The sequence below is a fragment of the Natator depressus genome, chromosome 7 (genome assembly GCF_965152275.1).
Source record: "Natator depressus isolate rNatDep1 chromosome 7, rNatDep2.hap1, whole genome shotgun sequence".
Classification (NCBI taxonomy): domain Eukaryota; kingdom Metazoa; phylum Chordata; order Testudines; family Cheloniidae; genus Natator; species Natator depressus.
In genome coordinates, this window is record NC_134240.1 from 10,383,818 (window position 1) to 10,403,635 (window position 19,818).

Genomic DNA, 19,818 nt, shown 5'->3' on the forward strand with positions numbered 1-19,818 from the left:
TGCAGATCATAGGTGGGGGACGATGGTCTCTTTCTTACAGTCATGAATTACATTACTAATATTCCATTACCACCACGCAAATGTCATGTTAATTTCTGATCATCATCAAGTCAAACAATGGTTTCCATGCTGGCAACTAGCCAATTAGCTCTGTGGAAAAATATTCAGGCAATTATATAACTTAAATTAGGTTAAGGACTCAAGAGAAAGCAAAATAAATGCTTTGAAAATACTTCGGAGATAAAATGTAAGTTGACACTTTCTCTGTGTGCTATAGTCGATGTTATACAATCTGATAGGCAGCTGCCAACATTCATAACTGTTTATTAAATCTAGCTTCTCCTTATGGTGGCATCTAAGATCTGTATTTTTACCAATATTAGGTTCATTGTGTTATGAAAAAGACCAAAATACTTAGGATCATCCACACTAGCTTATAAAACATATTATGTAGTATATTAAATTGTTAAAATTACTTTTCCCCCCAAGTAGAAAAGTTTCATGGATAGAAAGTTTGAGCAGAACAAAGTGTTTCTTGAGCCACTGGTGTCTTGCAGTAGTAAGGGAGACAGATAGCACTTTTGTCCTAGAAGAACGTGCTGTTAAGACCTAGCCCAACAGCTGATTGGTTGTCCCCCATACTCCGATGCAGGAAAACCAAGTTGAACTTCTGGTCTCAGGGCTGCATCCCAACTCTGTTCCATGGATATATGCTAGTATAACTCCACTGACTTCGGTAAATTTACTCCTGATATATACACTAGTGTGAGTATGACTAGAAACAGAGCTATGATCCCTTGCTTCCCTGCCAACAAAGGAGCACTGTAAACTATATGAACCCCTACAAATAACTAAGAACCAGTTATGAAAGACCCAGTTATGAAAGTGATATCCCATCTAGACTTCCTTGTTTGGAATAACGGTAGCTATAATGTAGATGATGGCACCCCTTCCTACATGGGGGGTGGGGAGGTCTGCTCTGAATGCTCATAAAATACATTAACTCTCTACGGCATTGCTTCTCAAGCTCTCTTATGTGGGGGACCAGCAATTTTTTTCCCCCAATGTGTGCGCAGACCGGCAGCCGATGGCTCGCGGACTGGCACCAGTCCATGGACCACCACTTTGAGTAGCACTGCTCTAAAGGATGCTAAGTAGCTGAAAAGAAAAGTAGCAGTTTTATAACTCTCCAATGAGCTTGGGGTTCAGAACACCGAACTCCATTGGTGAAACTGTGTAAAACCTTGCTGAAAATCCAGACTTTAAGCACCAAACCATTATTTTGATTTGTTCTGTTCCTAAGTCAATTTATTGGGGAAGCATGGTTATCTCCAATTTAAAAAACTTATACAGCACCAATTTCTTGACTTTAAAAATTCCTAACGATGAGCAATTTGTTTAAATCTTTCCCATCTCTTTCAGTCTCATTTTCTTATGCCTTGCAATAAGGCAATTCACTGTTCTGGCTGCTTGCCCCAGATGACCTTTGCCTGCCATAAAATAGTACACAAGTAGATGCTATGCTTTAAAAAAAGAACTCTTCTCTTCCAAAGGCTTTAAGTATTCAGTCAACACAATTAGCAGGAATCACATTTTGTTACTCAATAAGCTGGAAAGTTCTAAAATCTACGGGCTGTGAATGAATTCTTGACATCATCATGAAGGCTCAACATGGGGAAAGCAGCGATAGATATATGTAAAGGTGGATCTTACTGCAACAGGGGAAAGGACTGTTCCTCATAGCTGTCCTCTAGCGGCTGCTGAACAGGAAGATGGAAAAAGCAAGTCACCCTTACACCAGCCCCACCACAGTACACTGCCAGGCAACTTTCCACCCTTAGACAGAATTCTGGGAAAGGCGTTAACACCACATTGATATAACGATATTACTAAGGGAAAAAATATCTTCCACATACCTATACAAGTTTTCTATGCATGCTTTATTGGAAACTAAATTAATTAACTAGCATCATCACTGAAGTCAATAGACCAGTTTGCTATGGAGCACGGAGGAATTTCTTGCCCAGCTAAACATCACTGGAGAAATCTGGAATTGCTCCCCATTTTAGGATCTTGGTCACATTAGCAAGGTTGGTAATTCATATATGAAGGAACTGATAGAAATCTCTCTCACACTCTCTCTCTCTCTCACACACACACACTTTCAATTGCCATATGGGTTTATTCAACTGTTTACTACACCAGTCGGTAAAAATTGAGCAGTTATTATAATCTTTGCTAAATGACATGGTAATTATGCTACCTCTGGAAAAAAAGAAAAAAGCACAGAACCTTTTAAAAAAATTCACAATTCACTGATGTGTGAATTTCTGTGTTTTCATAATCTTTGAATGGAAATGGGTTTCCTAATATACAGAGGGATATTATTAAACATGTGCCAGAAACCCAAATTTATTTTCAAGAAACAATTTATATCCCCATCTCCAATGCAATTTAATTATTCATATTTCCTGCTTTTAAAAGCCTCCTTATTCGTATCCTTTAATTTTCTTGCAAATAAAATGATTTCTGTTCTACTGACTTGTTTTTGTCCCCATCCCGCCCAGTTCAAAAGTAAAAGGCAGGACATGCCATGTGAGTGATCTCAGTTTGTCAGTGACTTTGGAACCCTGTTCTCCAGGCTGGTGGAGCTGCGGGGAGGAATTCAGAGTACTAGCTCCGACACTCTTTCTGCACCAACCATCCAGCCAGTTCATGAGAGCTGAACTGATAGCCCAGTCCCAAAAGGGGCCTAACCAGATTACTAGACAGCTACACGTAAGGGGTCACAAGGGGGACTGCATATGGACAGTAACAGGGGCAAATGGCAACATTACATTAATAGAGGAACAGACACATACACCCCCTCACCCCCACCCACCCACCAGTTGTCCAGGCTGGATCGTGCACGTCGATGGAGAAGCCAAGCTTGGTATCTAGGGTTTCACCTTGAACAATGGAAAACTTTGTGCTACGGGATGCCAAGCTAACAAGGCAGGAGTATGTGATAAGACAGGTCTCTTGTGTACCAGTGACACCATTTTGTCACTGGGATATATGCGAGGCAAAACAGTGATAGCTAATTGTTTTCGGTTTTGGCTCCTTTGGAAGCAAAGCAATAATTATGCCATGGAAAAAAGGCCTCTATATATCCATATTTAATGGTGACGTTCAGTGCCTGCAAAGCCATGCTTAGACCATGCCTATCAACACGGTTTCAGTTTTTCACATTACCTGTTTATACCAACCCCATCACCAAAGATCTACAACAGCTTGCATTTTCATGTAAGCTTTGGGGGTTTTTTTTCTATTATTAAATCAGATGCTTATATATTATACAGCAGAAAACTATTGACATATTTTTAAGCACAAAACAATGCTAAAAAACAAAAGCATACCAAGTAACAAGGGGAAAAAAAATTACTACAGACTTGGGTTAGTTGACTCACCAGTTTTACTTGTGGGTATCACACATATTCACTCATGGCTCAGGGCAAATCTGGCAAGGGATCAAAACCCCTACCATGGGAAACATGTTCGGAAGCTGGAATCACTCAGAAAGTGGTTCTCAGGAGATTGACTGAAAGACAAAAACATGTTTTAAAACTTCACTTAGCTAGAACTAAGCCCAAGCCCACCACTTCTCTGAACTTGAAAACAAAGAGGAAAGTATAAATGCTGGAGGTGGGGAAAGCCCCTTATTAAAATATTCTTGCAATAAATCAAATGTTATTGTGTCATATAAAGATCTTTTTTCGCTATAAATAAAATTGAAACTTTTAAGGCAGGAAGGCAGCATTTTTTAAAAGGTGCTATTATTTCAAGTATCTAATTTCCTCTGCTGATTTATAAGTTTATGTTCATTTTCAATACCAAAATTAGTCAACACCCTAGCAGATACTCTGTTCGAAAACACAGTACCGTTTCAGGGATTTTAACCTACTTCATTATCAAAATGAAACAGGGTCACTGAGTTTGTCAGATATTTATCCTCCCTTTGCTCATTTCATCCTGACAAAACCCTAACAAAACAAAATCTCTTTAGCAATAATCTTTCTTCTAAGGAAAAAGATGTAAAAAACTATTTGATGCTGGGGGGGGAGGGGAGAAGAAGAGGAGAGGTAAAACTTGTACACAGGATACTTCAGCAGTTAAGAAAATACAAATTTGAATTTTTCCCCGGCTAACAGTAACATATTTGAGTTTAAGCTTGGCTCTAAGGATGCTGTTTACTGTACACACTAACTAAACAGTCATTTAACTAATAGAGTTACTTTGAAATCACTTTGTATCTTCTTCATTAACAAAGCGTCTTGTCCAGGCTGGGTAAAATCCTACTGTCCTGGACCATGGTCCAAAGAGAAGCATTATTTGGGTCTCATGCATGTGATTAATTGCTGTACTGAATTAATCACATGCTTAAATCCCATTGGCTTCAATGAGACTTAAGCACCCGCCTATATACTACATAGAAATAAGGTGTAAATTGTTAACAGTGAGGGTAATTAATCTTTGGAACAAATTTACCTCAGGTTGCAGCAGAGTCTCCATCACTGGCAATTTTTAAATCAAGGCTGGACTTTTTCTAAAAAAGATCTTCTCTAGGAATTATTTGGGGGACATTCTATGGCTTGTGTTATATAGGTGAGACCAGATGGCCACACTGACCCCTTCTGGCCTTGGAATGCATGAGTCTATTATTATTATTTTTCCTGAATCAGGGCCTGGGCAAGTGAGAATGTCAGCTTTACGGCCCAACTGGTAAGACCAGGTGAGTGACATCAGGCAGAGCAGAACTGATCTGCCAGCCAGAGGAAGGGGGTGTGAGGGACTGAATGGACTAGGGGAGAGAATTCTGCCTTACGTGGTGCATGTAGTACCTCAAAAGAGAGATGCCCACCTGTCATGGCTATCGTCATCCATTTCTATCTCTGACCCCTGCACTACTGCTGCTCTGGCGGCTCCCAGGCATTCCCTGGGCCGTATCGGATGTTGCTTGGGCAGCAGCATGACCCCAGCTTTCAAATATTCATGTGTTTATTTTGGCAGGCTGCCAAGTTTTTCCTCTCTCAAACTTGAAGAAGAGCTCTGTGTAAGCTCGAAAGCTTGTTTCTTTCGCCAACAGAAGTTGGTCCAATAAAAAACACATTACCTCAACCTCTTTGTCTCTCTAATATCTTGGGACCAACAAGCCTACAACTACACTCCAAATCAAGTTTTCCTAAGGCACATCTGAGAGTTTTTATATCAACAATACCTGAATGGAACATCATGGGACCCAAAAAAAAGAAAAAAAAAAGGTACTTCTCTAACCAAAGGGATCTCTCTTTTCCCGGCTGCAAAAAGTATTAGAGCTTCCATTTCTCATATGAAATGCATGGAAGCAGAAAACGTGTTACATTGTCCAGAAAGGTTCCTATTACTAGATGGCTCTAGAAAACATGAGTAGACCCAAAAGTGTGTTCGCCACCACTTACACTAAACAGGACCTAGGTTTCAGACACTCAGAAATACTCTGCAATACCTGCAGGCCAAAAGTGACCTTAATCTTAGATCAAGCTATATTTTTATACACGTTTTCAAGATTTCTTAAGGAAGTATTTCAGAAATGCCTAGGAAAGCTAGGTTTATTATGGAGCCTGTTGGATACACTGATGGGTCTGTAGTTGAGCTAGAGCCTACCTGCACTGTGTTTGTGCAGGATCTCTCAGGCTCCTGTTACCATAATAGTTGAGCACCTCACAACCTTCAGTGTATTTTATCTCCCTCCCCTACCCCCACCCCCACCACCTCTGAAGCAGGAAAGTTCTATTATCCCCATTATACAGATGGGGAACTAAGGCACAGAGAGGCTAAGTAACCTGCCCAATGTCGCAAGAAGCCTGGTGTGGATCAGGGACTTGAACTCATGTCTCCCAAGTTCTAGGCTAGTGCCCTAACACCAGATCATCTCTCTGCTGCAGAGCCCATGTCTAGAGACAGAATCCAAGAGGTCTCATATTTGCCACCTATGACCTGAAATCTGGGACAGTTCCTGGTTTCATATAGGTTATTTTTATTTCCCTTAGGAGCATGGGGATCTAGATACAAGAGAACACAACAGAACTGCTTGGCCTGAATTTAGTTGGTGCAGCAGTGAAGACAGACTGGTCAAATGGTGCACAGGCCAAGATCCTCAGGTTATTGTGCACATCGTCCACAACCTTGAACCCAACAAAAATCAACTTCAGAGGCTTAAAAATTTATTTTTAAAGACTTTTTGAAAATGTTACTATTTAAGTTCCAAGAGAGATTAAGCTCTTGCTGGGGCTGTGGAAGAAAATGCAAGTAATTTCAGAAGGTCCCCCCCACATACATTAAGCTGGGAGTCAGGCCAGAACCCTGGAGGTAAACATGCTCATTAATTATTTTCATTGTGGTAACTCCAAGAGGCCTCAACCAGGTTGACACCATTCAACACCACGCATTGCGCAAACATATGAAGCAGACATTTGAAAACCCCACCCGTAGTAAACAGTCTCTGCTCAAAGAGCTTGCCTTCTGAAAAGGACAAGACATAACAGTAATCTTTGCCCCCACCGAAGTCAATGGGAGGTTTTGCCACTGATGTCATTGAGGCCAGGATTTCACACAGAATATTCTGGAATGTGTGCACCATTCATAGATGTTATAAGCCAATCAGTAGCAGCAATCACAGTAAATCGCAACAAGCTACCTGCCCAGCTGTTAGCAGAAGTCACTATTCTGTGTGCATCACAGCGGAGCAGAGCTTTAAGGAAGGATATGAAGGAGGAAGAGGCTGATAAGCAGGGAGATCCCCTCCTCACCCCCATGCTTGTGGAGCAGCCTGGGACGGTGTTTGTGAGAGAAACAGACAACTGGGGAACTGTGGTTAGCACAATAGGGTGATCAAAATATCACCACCAGTATATGCCTACCTCCTGTTTGGAATATGTGGCAAAGCCACCACATCATCTGCTTTCCAGGATATTGCTCCTGAGGGAAAGACTCTTCTCATTATGTTCCAGTGGCAGCTGCTGGGGCACAAGCAATCCTATCTCCCCACCCTAGCTGGATTTTCACTAAAATCAGCTTTTGCTCAAAAAAGCCTGAAACTATATTTGATGTTAAGTTTCTACATCCTGATTAAAGGTGGGACTTTAATCCTTTTTATGCTCCATTGCCCTTTAAAGTGTATCAACTGCAATGAAATCACATTAGACTATTTTATCCAATGATTTTTCTCTCAGCCACACTATGCGCGCGCGCACACACACACACACACAAAATTTTGTATACCAATTTTCAATGTACCCCTCCAAATAAATAAAATTGTATGTGTACACAATTTTTTTAAAATAAGTTTTAAATTACAGTAAGTCATCTTTTCACCAATTAAGCTGTGAATACATCCCACCATTCTCAGTATTAAGCAAGAAGTACAATAAATTAAAACATTAAAATATTTCAAAGAAGATACTGGGAGTGCTGAAACATTAATTGTGCCATATACAATCTGTTTTCACAGGGATTTAAAAAAACATCATTACCACCCTGGGTACCATTGGAAAAAAGATTAAAACCATCACCCCTTCCTATTTACACATTAAAATGTATGCAGTCCTGATAGTTAATACCCAGCTTGCTGACCTGTGAATCTGTTTAAAACAATACAGTGTCTGTAAAATGCATAGTCCAAAACTGGGATCTGTCCTTGCAAATAACTACTGCAAATAACTACTGCATTCAAAGAGGTTACAAGCAGAGACAATAACTACACCATTTTCTTGTTTGTTTATCTTCCCCCTTCAGCAATCCCCACTTTGCACAAGTGTCTAGAGGGACCGGGGATGGAGCAGCTGCAAGTTCCCCAAGGCCAAAGCCTAACAATCAGGCTGTTTACCAAACATCACCACCCAGCAGCAAAATAAAGAGCATATTATTTGCATTTTAAAAAAAACTTGTTTCTCAACAACTTATTTGGCACAAACAAGTTAATAAATGTGTAAATTAAAATAGAACCCCATTAATTCAGCACTGATACCTGTTAATACCTGACACTGGTATGATAACCCAGAGTGCAATCCAGACCAGTGGGGGGGGGCTGTGTCACCCCTGCCCTGTAACCTAGGGTGTCTTGAAATGCGTTGCTATTGTAGCCTCCAACCTGGACTGTTTACAGCCAGTCACCAGCATGCAGTTTGTGTAACTGCAGCCTGCCAGCCACACCCTGGCTCTCACCACCCTGGGTTATACTGCAAGGTGACCTCAATACTGCAAGGTGACCCTGGGACTTTCCCCAGAAATGTACTGTTTTGCACTGCCCAGCCATCTCCTGGATAGTTCAAATATATTAAGGGAATAATAAACACTAGCTTGTTATTCTAAACAGAATTATCCAGACACCTTCATTTAAGCAAACTGAATTAGAGAATAAACTTGTTTTGTTGTTTTAACTACAAAGAGAGATTAAGTGAGTACAAGTCAGAAATGGTTACAAGAAAAATAAAGACACGACATTTCCTAATATCTAACTTTACAAACTATATTAGATTGAAGCAAAATTTCTCACCACTTGCCCCCAGGAAGATTTACTGACCAAACTCTTCAGGTCAGACCCTGACCCGCAAGGCCGATGGCCATTTCCTTTGTCTTTTCAGTTGCAGAGAATGAATGCATGCAGAGATAGGGGCTGACCCTTAGGGTGTTTGCCCCTCCTTTTTACAGTTCTAGTCCCTGTCTTGAAAAACATTTCCAACTGAGAACCATGAGCATCTGTGTGGAAGGATGTTCCCTGCTGGTTTTTTTCACCTGTTTGAGTTTCCTTTGCTTTCCCTTCCTGCTTGACAACACCGTTTACTGCTTAAATGCAAATTAAGGAAAGCACACATTTGTTTGTTTAGGACAGACCTGTTTGGTGACTTCTGTTTGGCCAGGGCTGTGGGGTTTGGAACATGTATTAATAATACCGTACAGGAGAATCTTATCACTACACATACAATGTTGCCACACATATTTTATCCAGGACAGGCCTGACCAGCAAATTATGAGTTTTCAAATGATACCTTACAAGGCATACCTTACACAAAGATGATTACAGTAGTGTGTAGGATGTGAACCTGGGTATATTCCATCACAACTGGATTACAGTGCTTCGGTTTCCTGATAAATCATCAGATCCTTTAAACACAGTCATAAGATATGCATGCACTAATATAATGCTAACCAGCTTTCTGTTTACAAACATGCAACAGTGCTCAAAACAACTTTTCAAATCTTATTTGGATTGTCTACAGAGGAAACTCTATAATAGGCCATAAGATTGGTCATCAGCACCCCTGAGCAATCAGCTAGGATCTACCTCAACTTTTTGATGCCAACTCAAGAATAATCCATCTAGCTTTGATTTGCAATTAGAACAGAGTTCCTCACAACCGAGGCGATCACCAGAAGCATGCCATGTGGCTTGCACAGATGTTTCTATTATTTCTTGGTCCCATAAGGCCGATGTGTTAAAAACAGGTTATGGCATGTAATAGGAAGAAGCACGCTTGATTTTGCCCACTGCCTCCCTCCCCTTTACACACGTCTTTAATTTACTCAACTGATTTTTCCCCCTCCTTTTTTTTCCCCCTCCCAACTGCTATAGAAAGTATAAAAACGGGACAGAGGTAGGAAGAACAGTTTCTCTACCTTCATGGGAATTTTCAGAAGCACTCAGCACCAGCACCACAAACCAGATTTTCAAGTATGCTTAGTTCTCATTTAGGCACTAAAAGAAGTGGCACACAGGGTGTTAGGCTCTTTTGAAAACCTAGCTTTGAGTATCACAATGGGCACCACTTACCCTTATTGCGGTGGCCAAGCGGGAGCCAATTTTTTTCCCCCTGCACGTTCAGCCCCAATTGTGAGTGCTAAGCACTTTGAAGAGCTTGGAGCTAGAGTTTTGCTTCCCCCCCCCGAACATTTGGCCCTAAATGCTGTACAAACATGGGGCCTGATTTCCACATGCACTCAGCACCCAGAGCAGCAACTGAAGGCAGTAGGACCCACAGGTGCTCTGTACCTTTGAAAAATCAAGCCCATGATGATTATAAAGCAATAATCCTTTCAATGAGACAACCCAGCAACACAAAGGCAGTAGCTGCATGAAGCTCTGCATATGAGCTACTGTTCTCTCTCCTTTTCATTCTTAATTTAGAGTACTCATTTTACCTTTATCCTCAGTTAGAAAGGTGTCAACCAGAAAAAAAACTGTAACTGAACAAATGGCTAAGATTTCAAGATGGCTACCATCAGAGAGATGGTGGAAAAAGGCAGCTACTAAATCTATGACTACTTAGAACTTCTGAGATTTTAAAGGATACCAGACATCAGCTAAAAATTGTGGCATGTGTGGAGATATTGGCATTTTATGCAGATTTTAACCTCTTATTTTTTTAAGAATAGAAACAGAGTTCCAGATGTTGAGGGCTGGAAAGTAAAAAGTGCCATAGCTGTATAAACACAGAGGTGAGGTGAAAAATTCTGTTGAAACATAATGATTCTTATACATTCAAAATGAGGCATGCATGCACACTCTTCAGGCATGGTGAGGTATATAAATTCACCATTTCAACAGGGGACATGTTAAAGAGGAAATTCTGGAGAACATCCCTTCCCCCTCACCCAGTGGAAGAAGTGATGCTTCTCTTCATTTTTGAAAGCAGAACAGTGCTAGTAAAAGGTACAGTGCAGTCCACCCCACAGACTGAAGTTAAAATCAGCACTCCTACCACTCATTGTATCTGACAGCCTTGTACACATGATGCTGTAGAAGAAGCCTATATCCAGTGGGTTTTACTGCAGCGATCTGTTACTCCATTTTCCTATCTCCATCACTGCTTTTTGTGCGTGTGTGTGTGGATGTGATTGTAATCACCATTCAAAGTTGGTTGAGGTATGTGTCTTGTGTGGAAAAAATACTGTGGGTGTAGTTAAAGGGCACAAAAACTCTCCCAATATCAGCAGTCCTCAGCTATACAAAGCCAAAATGAACACTAGGTAGTCATGGATATATTAATTCATCCCCTTTTTGATGGTGATCTTGGTGAAGAGGGTGCTCTGGCACCAGGAACTGGACTGATACAGTCTGGTCAATTCATATGAGCTACCAAACAGATGAATCATTCTGCTCACTACTGTACAAGTCAAAGGAAAAAAAAAAAAGTCCCAAACTAAAGAGCTAGTAATGACATTATGATCCCTAAACTCTGGGACACGGACCATCTCTTGGTTGTGTGTCTGTTTTGGGCACTGCACCATAAGGTAGGGTTACATATTTGAACATTCAAAAAAAAAAAAAAAAAAAAAAAAAAAAGGGACACTCCACAGGGGGGTGGGGTATTTGCTCATGGCCCCCCACCCCGGCCCCACTCCAACTCCACCCCTTCCCCAAAGTCCCCGCCAAACTCCACCCCCTCCCTGCCCCATGGGACCCTTTCTCCAAATCCCTGCCCCAGCTCCCTCCTCCCCCCTCCCTCCCAGTCGCACGAAACACCTGTTTCTGAAACACCAGCCGTGTTTCCCCCCTAGCTCCCAGCCGTGCTGAAACACCAGCAAGTGCTGGGAGCTAGGGGGGAAAAGGCGGGCACTCTCGAGTGATCGACATTCATTCTCTTACTTGAATGATCAACTCTTCTTTGGGAAAAAATAATAAGGGCAAAATCCCGGACGTTTTTAGATATTTAAAAATTCCTCCTGGGACGGCGATTTAAGAACCAAAAAGCCAGACATGTCCGGGAAAATACGGACGTATGGTAACCCTACCATAGGGTCCCAGTTCATTATAGGGGGCTTCCAAGCATTACTGTTATTCATTTGTGTTAAACTCAACACTGATCTGTTCCAGAAATGAATTCGGGGTGCAAGGCTCTGGATCCCTTCCCCAGACTCCTGTGCAGTTCAGCACCCCTCCAACAAGAGCATGAATCATTCTTCTCTACATGCCCACAGCACCTCATTGTCTCATCACATGCAAACCATAGACCTCTCAGTTGTGTTTTATATATTTGCATGTGTGTCATCCTGCCCCTTCACATCACTTCTGCTCCTCTTTTTAACACCGAAGATGGTCCCTGATGGAGGGCATGCACACTCAGCACCAATATTTGTCGAGCAGTCTAGTCACTGGGCCAGATCCCCAGGTGATTTAAATTCACCAAAGTCAACAAAGCTAAACAGAGTTCACCAGCTGAGGATCTGGCCCACCTTTTCCCTCTCATTTTTAATTGAGGCTTGCTTAACGGACAGATTGACCCAAAACAGTGCTTCAAAAAAAATCCTTGTACATTAGGACACGATGTGGTAGAAAGGGATTGTAATTCAAAATCCAAAACAGGGATCTAAATTTTGCAAATGGTTCTTATTTTTATATTGATCCAACCACCACCACCTGGAGTGTCTGAAAGCTGGACCCAAACCCACGTTTTCTCGCCTAAACTCATCCAGAATCAAAACATACAAAATTCAACGTTTTTGGGAAATGATAAACTGGCTTCACCTGTTAGAATTTATACCAAGTGTTCTGAGCAGCATCTCAGATCTGCTATAGAAAATGTACGAAATCCCACAGTATCCTGCAGAATTCCACCAGCTGCATCATGGGAATGCAATCCTTCCCAGCCTAACATTCAAGGACAGTAGCAAGTGTTTTGATTTCGATAACAAGAGAAAGAATAATCAATAGCATATCTCACTAGTTGCAAAGTCAAAACTCACAGACTTAGTGACACAAATACAGTATGACTGGGCTTGTCTGCTACCAGGCACAAAAGCACTGTCTAGTGGTTGAAATCAGAGCCCACATTCATGAATGCATCCGTTTTTAAGAAGAAAATTAAACACATCTTTAAATCCTATTGAACTCAATAGATGGATTTGGAGACAGTCTGGAACTCTGGGTTCTATGTTCCATTCTGCCACACAGACTTGGGCAAAAAATTTTAAAGTATACACTAACTCGGGGCGCCATAAGTTTTGAGAGACCAACTTCTTACACACCAATCACAATTTTCAGGGATGCAGACTACCTGCAGCTCCCACTGACTTCAGCTAGAAAGGTGGGTGAGCAGTACCTTTGTGGGGAAAAAAATTAATCAGGCTCAAGATCTCTCAGGTAAACTTAAAAGTGAAAGCTATTTCGCTGGATGTTAACAGACTTACACAATGTTTACTATCCTCAACCAGAAGGAGTTTAGAGGAGTGCAACATTATTGTAAATTAGGGGCACATTCTGAAGTACTGTTTGGAAGCCATTCAGTAAAAGGTCATTGCCTTTGGTGCACAAATCTGCTTAGTACCATGAAAAAGGGCCCTTAGATACGCATCTTCAGAAACAAGTAAAATGACATTTCAAGAAACTTATAAACATGTTACCTTTATGACTAAAACATTTCACTTATCCCGTCAGCTCCCTTTTTATTGTTATAGTAAGACCTTTTGTGGCAGGTTTTCAATTTCTTATCCTTTTAAATCTATATTGTGCTGCAATCTTAGTCACTTGTCACTGGTTCTAAAAAAGACTGTGACAACAGCCATGCCACCAAAGGCTAACCTCCAGAAGCACCAGCATTCCAGGGCAAGATGCAAGCAAGCCACTTCCCTATGGTTTTCCTTATCTCCCAAGAAAGCCATCCAAACAGAACCTCTGTCTCCCAAGAGATTTTCAGTCTTTCCAATACAAACAAGTAGTGGACCAAACCTTTTAACAAGAGAGATGTCTACCCGTCAGCACGTTAGCGCATGTTAGCAATAGCAGCCAATGAGTTACACTTCATTTCCCTTGTGCAGTATTGCAAATATAAAGAGCCACAGACTATTCTCGTGTCCCGTTCAGGCAACTCTACTGAATAATCTACTAATTTAGTACAAGGATGGAATCTCTCGTAAGGACTGTAGAATCCAGATGCAAGGTTGAAATTTATTCTTTACATTTAGTAAAGAGAAAAAAAAAAAAAACCAACACTAAACTAAATCCCAATGAGAGATTATTTTTGACTAATTCTACATATAAAGCAACACAGCAAAAAATCCATTTTAACACTTGGAAAACACTAAGTTTATTTCCTGGTTGGAAGGAACACGATTATAGATTTTTTTTCAGAACTTCCAACCATCTTGCCTTGAAGGAATAGGGGCAGGGGAGAAGAGGGGAGAGAAATACAATGTACAGCACTTTTCTTTGACTATTGAATAAGGAGAAATACTTCAATATCTAAATTAAATCAAATGGAGTAGACCAAATAAGCCTACAAGACATAGTGCATGATGCAATAGAGACTTAAAATTCTTATCTATTGAGCACTTTAGCTTAAAGGCTGATGTTTTATGTTCCCCTGCAGTGCACGGGGATCCTGCTGGTTTGGCCAGACTATGAAAATAAGCTTCAAATGACCAAATGCAACTGCAACTTTAAAAGTAGGAACCAAACCAGACACAACAAACCACAGAACAGTCAGCCTAACTTGTCATAATTCATGTGTGTGGAATTCAACTGTAACAGCATTTACTGAGTGCTAAATTTCCACCCCTGGCACATTCCACGAAGAAATGTCAAATTTTAAAAAGCTGCTGATAAGACACTCCTGATTACAAGTCTACAAGTCATGTCATTAATCAAAAAATATTTATCCCAACATGCAAACAGCTTTGTCTATGCCATGTAAGGCTAGGTAAGTAATGCAAGATGTAGTGTTTAAAAAACTAAATGTGGGTGTATGTGCTATTCATAGGAGTATAGCTAGATATATGAAGTTCTGTACGGTTACTAAACTCAAAGTTGTAAATTCTTTAAGTGCAATTGATTTTTAAAATACTGAGGAGAAGTCAACATACACAGCTCTGTCTGGCTTCCTTACGTGCTGGTCTTAAATATGGTAAGTGTCCAGGTGCGTTGGTTTGGGGGGGGGGGGGGGAGGAATCATCAAGCCTCCATTAGACCTCACTTTGTATTCCATACAGTAGTATCTGTGGTGCAAGGAGTTGGATTGCTTGTGTGCATTAAAATCCACCCCAGAGTGGAGAACCAAGTCAATGTAAAAATATTTTAAAGGTGGCACAGCAGTACAGTGGATAGATCACTGGACAGTGAATCAAAATACCGGGATTCTATTTCCAGCTCTGCCGTTGACTCTGCGTGACTGTAGGCAAGAAATCAGCCAACCTCTCTCTGCCTACATTTACCCATCTATGACAATGGGGACAGTAATACCAAGCATAGTTGTAAAGCATTTGAGATCTGCAGATGAAAAGCATTATATAAATGCTGAGCATTATTATTATTATACTTCAAATGACATTAATATGCATTTCTTACACATCCGTATTCACATAAAAACCCGAGTTCAGTACAAAATTCATCGGAAGGCAAAATACACTACACAACTTCCATATTTCTATTCAGTATGGTGTTTTTTTTCCTTTGGACTATACAAAATAATATATAATAAATATATTGGGTGTGTTTTGAGCACCATTTTATAAGTTCCATTAAAAAGAACAGTTATTGTAAAGAATAGTTCTGCAGCTGAGGCTGCATGTCAGTGAAAGAAGTGATTTGCTGTTATAGGCAGACTGGTGTACTATACCGGCAAAGCACTTCTAGGGCAGACTCACTGGCAAAACCGTGCTTTTGCTGGTATTGCTTATTCCCCTGCCCCCTGACCAAAATACACGATAGCACCAAAAAGCACAGTTTTGCCGGTGTAACTGCATTTACACGAGGCGCTTCTGTCAGCACAGCTCTGTCACTCAGGCATCACCCCTCTTCATGGCCCTGGATTGACAGAACTACACTGGCAGAAATTTGTAGTGGAGACGTGGCCTTAAAACACTAAAACGTGCTGTATGACAGTATTGTCAATAACGAGATATGTGAGTAGCTGTAGTTAACAGAGTTAAATGGGAGTGGTACCATTCGCAAACTTGTATCCAAATACCTACAGTGGGGCTCTTGGGGAACAGCCTCCTTTGTCAATTGAATTTTTATCATTTCCTCAGTATTTAGCTTTACCACAACTGTCTATTTCATTTTTATTGTTCAATTCACCTGCCCTATATGTAGCATATTCTGCCCAGAGAGACAGACCACATAATATCTCTATTTCCTCAGAGGAAAATGTCTGTAATCATCATCATTGTATTGTATTTGGAGGTCAAATTTCAAATTGCATTTTATTTTGCTTGTTACTTTTTCCAAGTCTGACATGCTATAAAAATCTTTCCTAAAGAAAAACAATATCCCTTTATATTGAATTATATGAAATTCACATTTCCTTTTGAACAGTTGCCTCATGGATTAAGAAAAAAAGAAAAGAAAAGAAAAGAAAAGAAAAGAAAAGAAAAGAAAAGAAAAGAAAAGAAAAGGACCCACAAAGACACGCTGCCATTAAATAGGGCAGAGCTGGTATGGGACTGAAATTGGGATAACAGCATCGGGACTTCTTCTGAAGTACCCGGCATTCGATACAGATATATGAAGGAGAAGCACTGTAACACTTCCATCACATCCAGTCAATGTTAACTGTAACCTTGTGGACAAAATGCTATTATCCTCAAGGAAGAGGATAGAAGAAGAAATGTATTTAAAAAAACAAACAAACAAAAAAAACAACAGTCAACATGTAGGCTGGAATTTTGTAAATCAATGGGAGTTGAACGAGAATCCCAGCCACAAGGCCAAGACTACATGGTATAAAAATTATAAAATAGGCCTAATCCAGCACCCGCCGACACTAGTTGGAGTTTCCTTCCATGGACTTCATCTGGAAAAAAAGACCAGACCACATCATGAAGAGAAGCTGCTCAGGTGCTGCAAGTAGTAACAGTGTTAAAAAAAAAAATGGAAGTGTGTGTTTACAGTAAGATAAAAAGGGTGCCAGCCCACAAGAACGACATAAGGAAAATGATTTTAAAAACCAAGCAATTATTTTTTAACTTAAAGTGATTTCAAAAAACAAACAAACCAACCAGCCACACACTACAGCCCACCCAATTATCAGGGTTTTTCCCCCCTATTTTAAAATTGAACAAGAAGTGGACTACCCAGATTAATAAATCCAGGGTGCCAATCCGAACGCCAAATTTCACCATATGTTACTTCAGTTATAAACTCTTGGAAAAATGGGGTTTCCTAAATTCCAAGTGGCATCTGTAGCATTCGAAGATACTCCAATAATAACTGGAATGCTTATTGCAAAGGAAGCAGAAGCTACTACACACAAACCAAAGATTGGTACGCTCAAAGAGAGAGAAAAAAAGAAAAAGATTTTAAAAAAACCCACAGAGTAGACCAGATTCTATTCTCAGTTACACAAATGTAGCTCTAAACCACCTGCTGTCCAGAGGTGCTGTGCACTACTGGTTCCTATTGACTTTAGATGGGTTGCTGGTGCTCAGCACCTCTTAAAATCCAGAGTAAAAAAGTGAAATCAGAATCAGGCCCAACATGCCTGCAAGTCACAATTCCATACAGACTCGCAGCATCACAGATAGTGCACTAACATGATGGAAATGCTGTCTAGTCATCTGAGACACCAGTAAAGTAAGTAACAATGCAAAATCTATTTGTCTACAATTGCCTGAGGGTCTCATGGGTTTAGCAACCAAAGTGGCATAAGGATTATATTATCAAGTAGTATCCCATACCACTTTATTAACTGTCAGTGAAATGTCTATTGTACTGTCAGGGAAATATCTTTTTAAAGCTATAAATGGAGATACTTGACCAATCCAGTCTCACTACCATCCAGTTACTCCCCAGTAATAAACTGTTCTGCAAATAATTAACTTAACTGGGGACATTACGGTATGGAGACATCATCAAGAGACCCTCTTGTTCTCTCTCTTCCTTCTAAATATAAATCTCATGGAAATATCAGAAGACGTGGTAAATCCATCCAGATTCTTGAATTTGGTATGTGCAGAGACGTTAACTTCAAAAAATGTGCGTTAAACCATCCAAGCACTTTTCACACCTCCCCCTTTCTGTTCCTACTGCAATACGCCTTTCGTTCTCTATTCCAACACTTTTTGCGCTACCTACACACTGAAATAATGCTGCAAACATTCTTTTTTGAAAATGTATAGCATTAAGAAGGGGAGTTTTGTGCTTTTTAAAGGCAACAGTGTCTCCAGACGGCAACCCCCCGCTGCTGGAGAAAACAAAATTTACTTGGGCCTTAATCTCATCTTTTATCCACTTAAAAACCAGATTATTACCTAATAAAATTTCACTGCAAAGTTATTAAAAATTAAAGGGACAGTTCCCTTCCTACAGAATGGTTTGTCACACAGAAGATGTACCAATCCAGACTGGTGAGATTTACAGTACCTGCCCTTTTTTGTGACAAATTGGGCAGAAGTTTAGGGTTTGAACACAACTACCATGCCTCCCCCAACATGATATTGTGCCTTCAGGTCTCTAGCTCTTATTTTTTCAGTGAGATGCAAATGAAAAGTGGAAAGCAGCTGAGCAAGCAAAGCCTTCCTACTGTCCTACAGGAAAGACAGGGAAGATTCCCAGTAGCTGATATGATTCAGAACTAGTGGTGGGTAAAGGACAAACTAGATTACAGCAACACTGAGAATGCCATCCAAAATCCACATCCAAAGAGACTTCTGCTAACATATGGTGGAAGTGTGACTTTCTGCAAATATCCACTGCAGAAGCCAATTTCTCTCCTCCACCCAAGATGCGTCCAATATCGCCAGTGGAATGAGCTTTTAAAAGTATTACTCGAGGTAGACATCAGCCATGATACACATTCTAATCCATCTAGTTAATGATGAATCTGTCATCCAGTTACATGGTTCAGACCCTTCAAAGAAATTAAATCCACCTATATGGACTCCTCACTGACTGGTATCCTGCCCTCACAATCCTGAACATGGGGGCTGTTTTTCTGGCTTAACAACTCCTGCATTCCCTCTGCTGGAAAGACACTACACTGCAGCATCAATAGAAAGACATATCCAAAGCAGAATTATACTGGAAAACATAATTTGGAAAAAACGTGTTAGTAACTTGAATCCAAAAACAAAATGCATTTAAAGGTCATAATTTGCATAACTACATCTCATGGTAAAAAGACAGCTCAATCCTGTAAGGCGCCAAGCGCTTCTGAATGTTGCCGAGTGCCCTCAATTCTCATGTACTTGAATGGGAGTTTCAGCAATACCTTGCAGGCCCAGGTCTTCAAGGCACTTGGATACCATGGCAATGGGTGTAGCGTAAGGAGATCATGGATAAATCCTCCTTGCCAGAAGAACACCACTTAAAGAGGGACAGACTGCCCTTAAGAATGGATGGTAGGTACTATTATGAGAAATTAACATTACTAGCATGAAATAAGGAGTTCCCCTTTCTTATGATCCATCCACTGACTTCAGCAATGAAGGAATTCAAGAGTAGCAAGTAATTGCCAGTAATAAAGAGAACTCAATTCAGAAAAATAATAAAAGCAATAGGCTTCAATGCTTTAATTATAAACAATTTTTTCTTCTTTGATTAAGTTAGATCAAGAGCAGACTGAAGGATCCTGTGGCCAAAAGTTGCATCTTCCAAGGACTGTACATTGATCTCCTGAAGCTTAGAAGACCAGAGGGTGCTTTAAATGCAGCTCTGGAGTTCTTTCTCCATCCAGGACATGGTATGATCCATATCCCTGTGCCATTGAGACATGCCATGTCATCCTTGAGGAGGAATATTGTTGGAAGACATTGGAAATGGCTTTTAACCACTGTAAAACAGGAGGTTTGGAAGCATTAAATATTCATTTG

At 40.5% G+C, this 19,818-nt stretch overlaps 1 protein-coding gene across 9 annotated transcripts in view; it reads right to left on the reverse strand.

Moving 5' to 3' along the window:
• FOXP1 (forkhead box P1) overlaps positions 1-19,818 on the reverse strand; it is a 494,830-nt gene that overhangs the window by 433,091 nt on the left and 41,921 nt on the right. For 8 of the 9 annotated variants that reach the window (XM_074957494.1, XM_074957490.1, XM_074957489.1 and 5 more), the window contains exon 3: positions 3,450-3,580. The exons of the other annotated variant lie outside the window; for it this stretch is intronic. The gene's annotated coding sequence lies outside the window, so the exon portion shown is untranslated. The remainder of the gene's footprint in view (positions 1-3,449; positions 3,581-19,818) is intronic. 9 annotated transcript variants of the gene reach the window in all.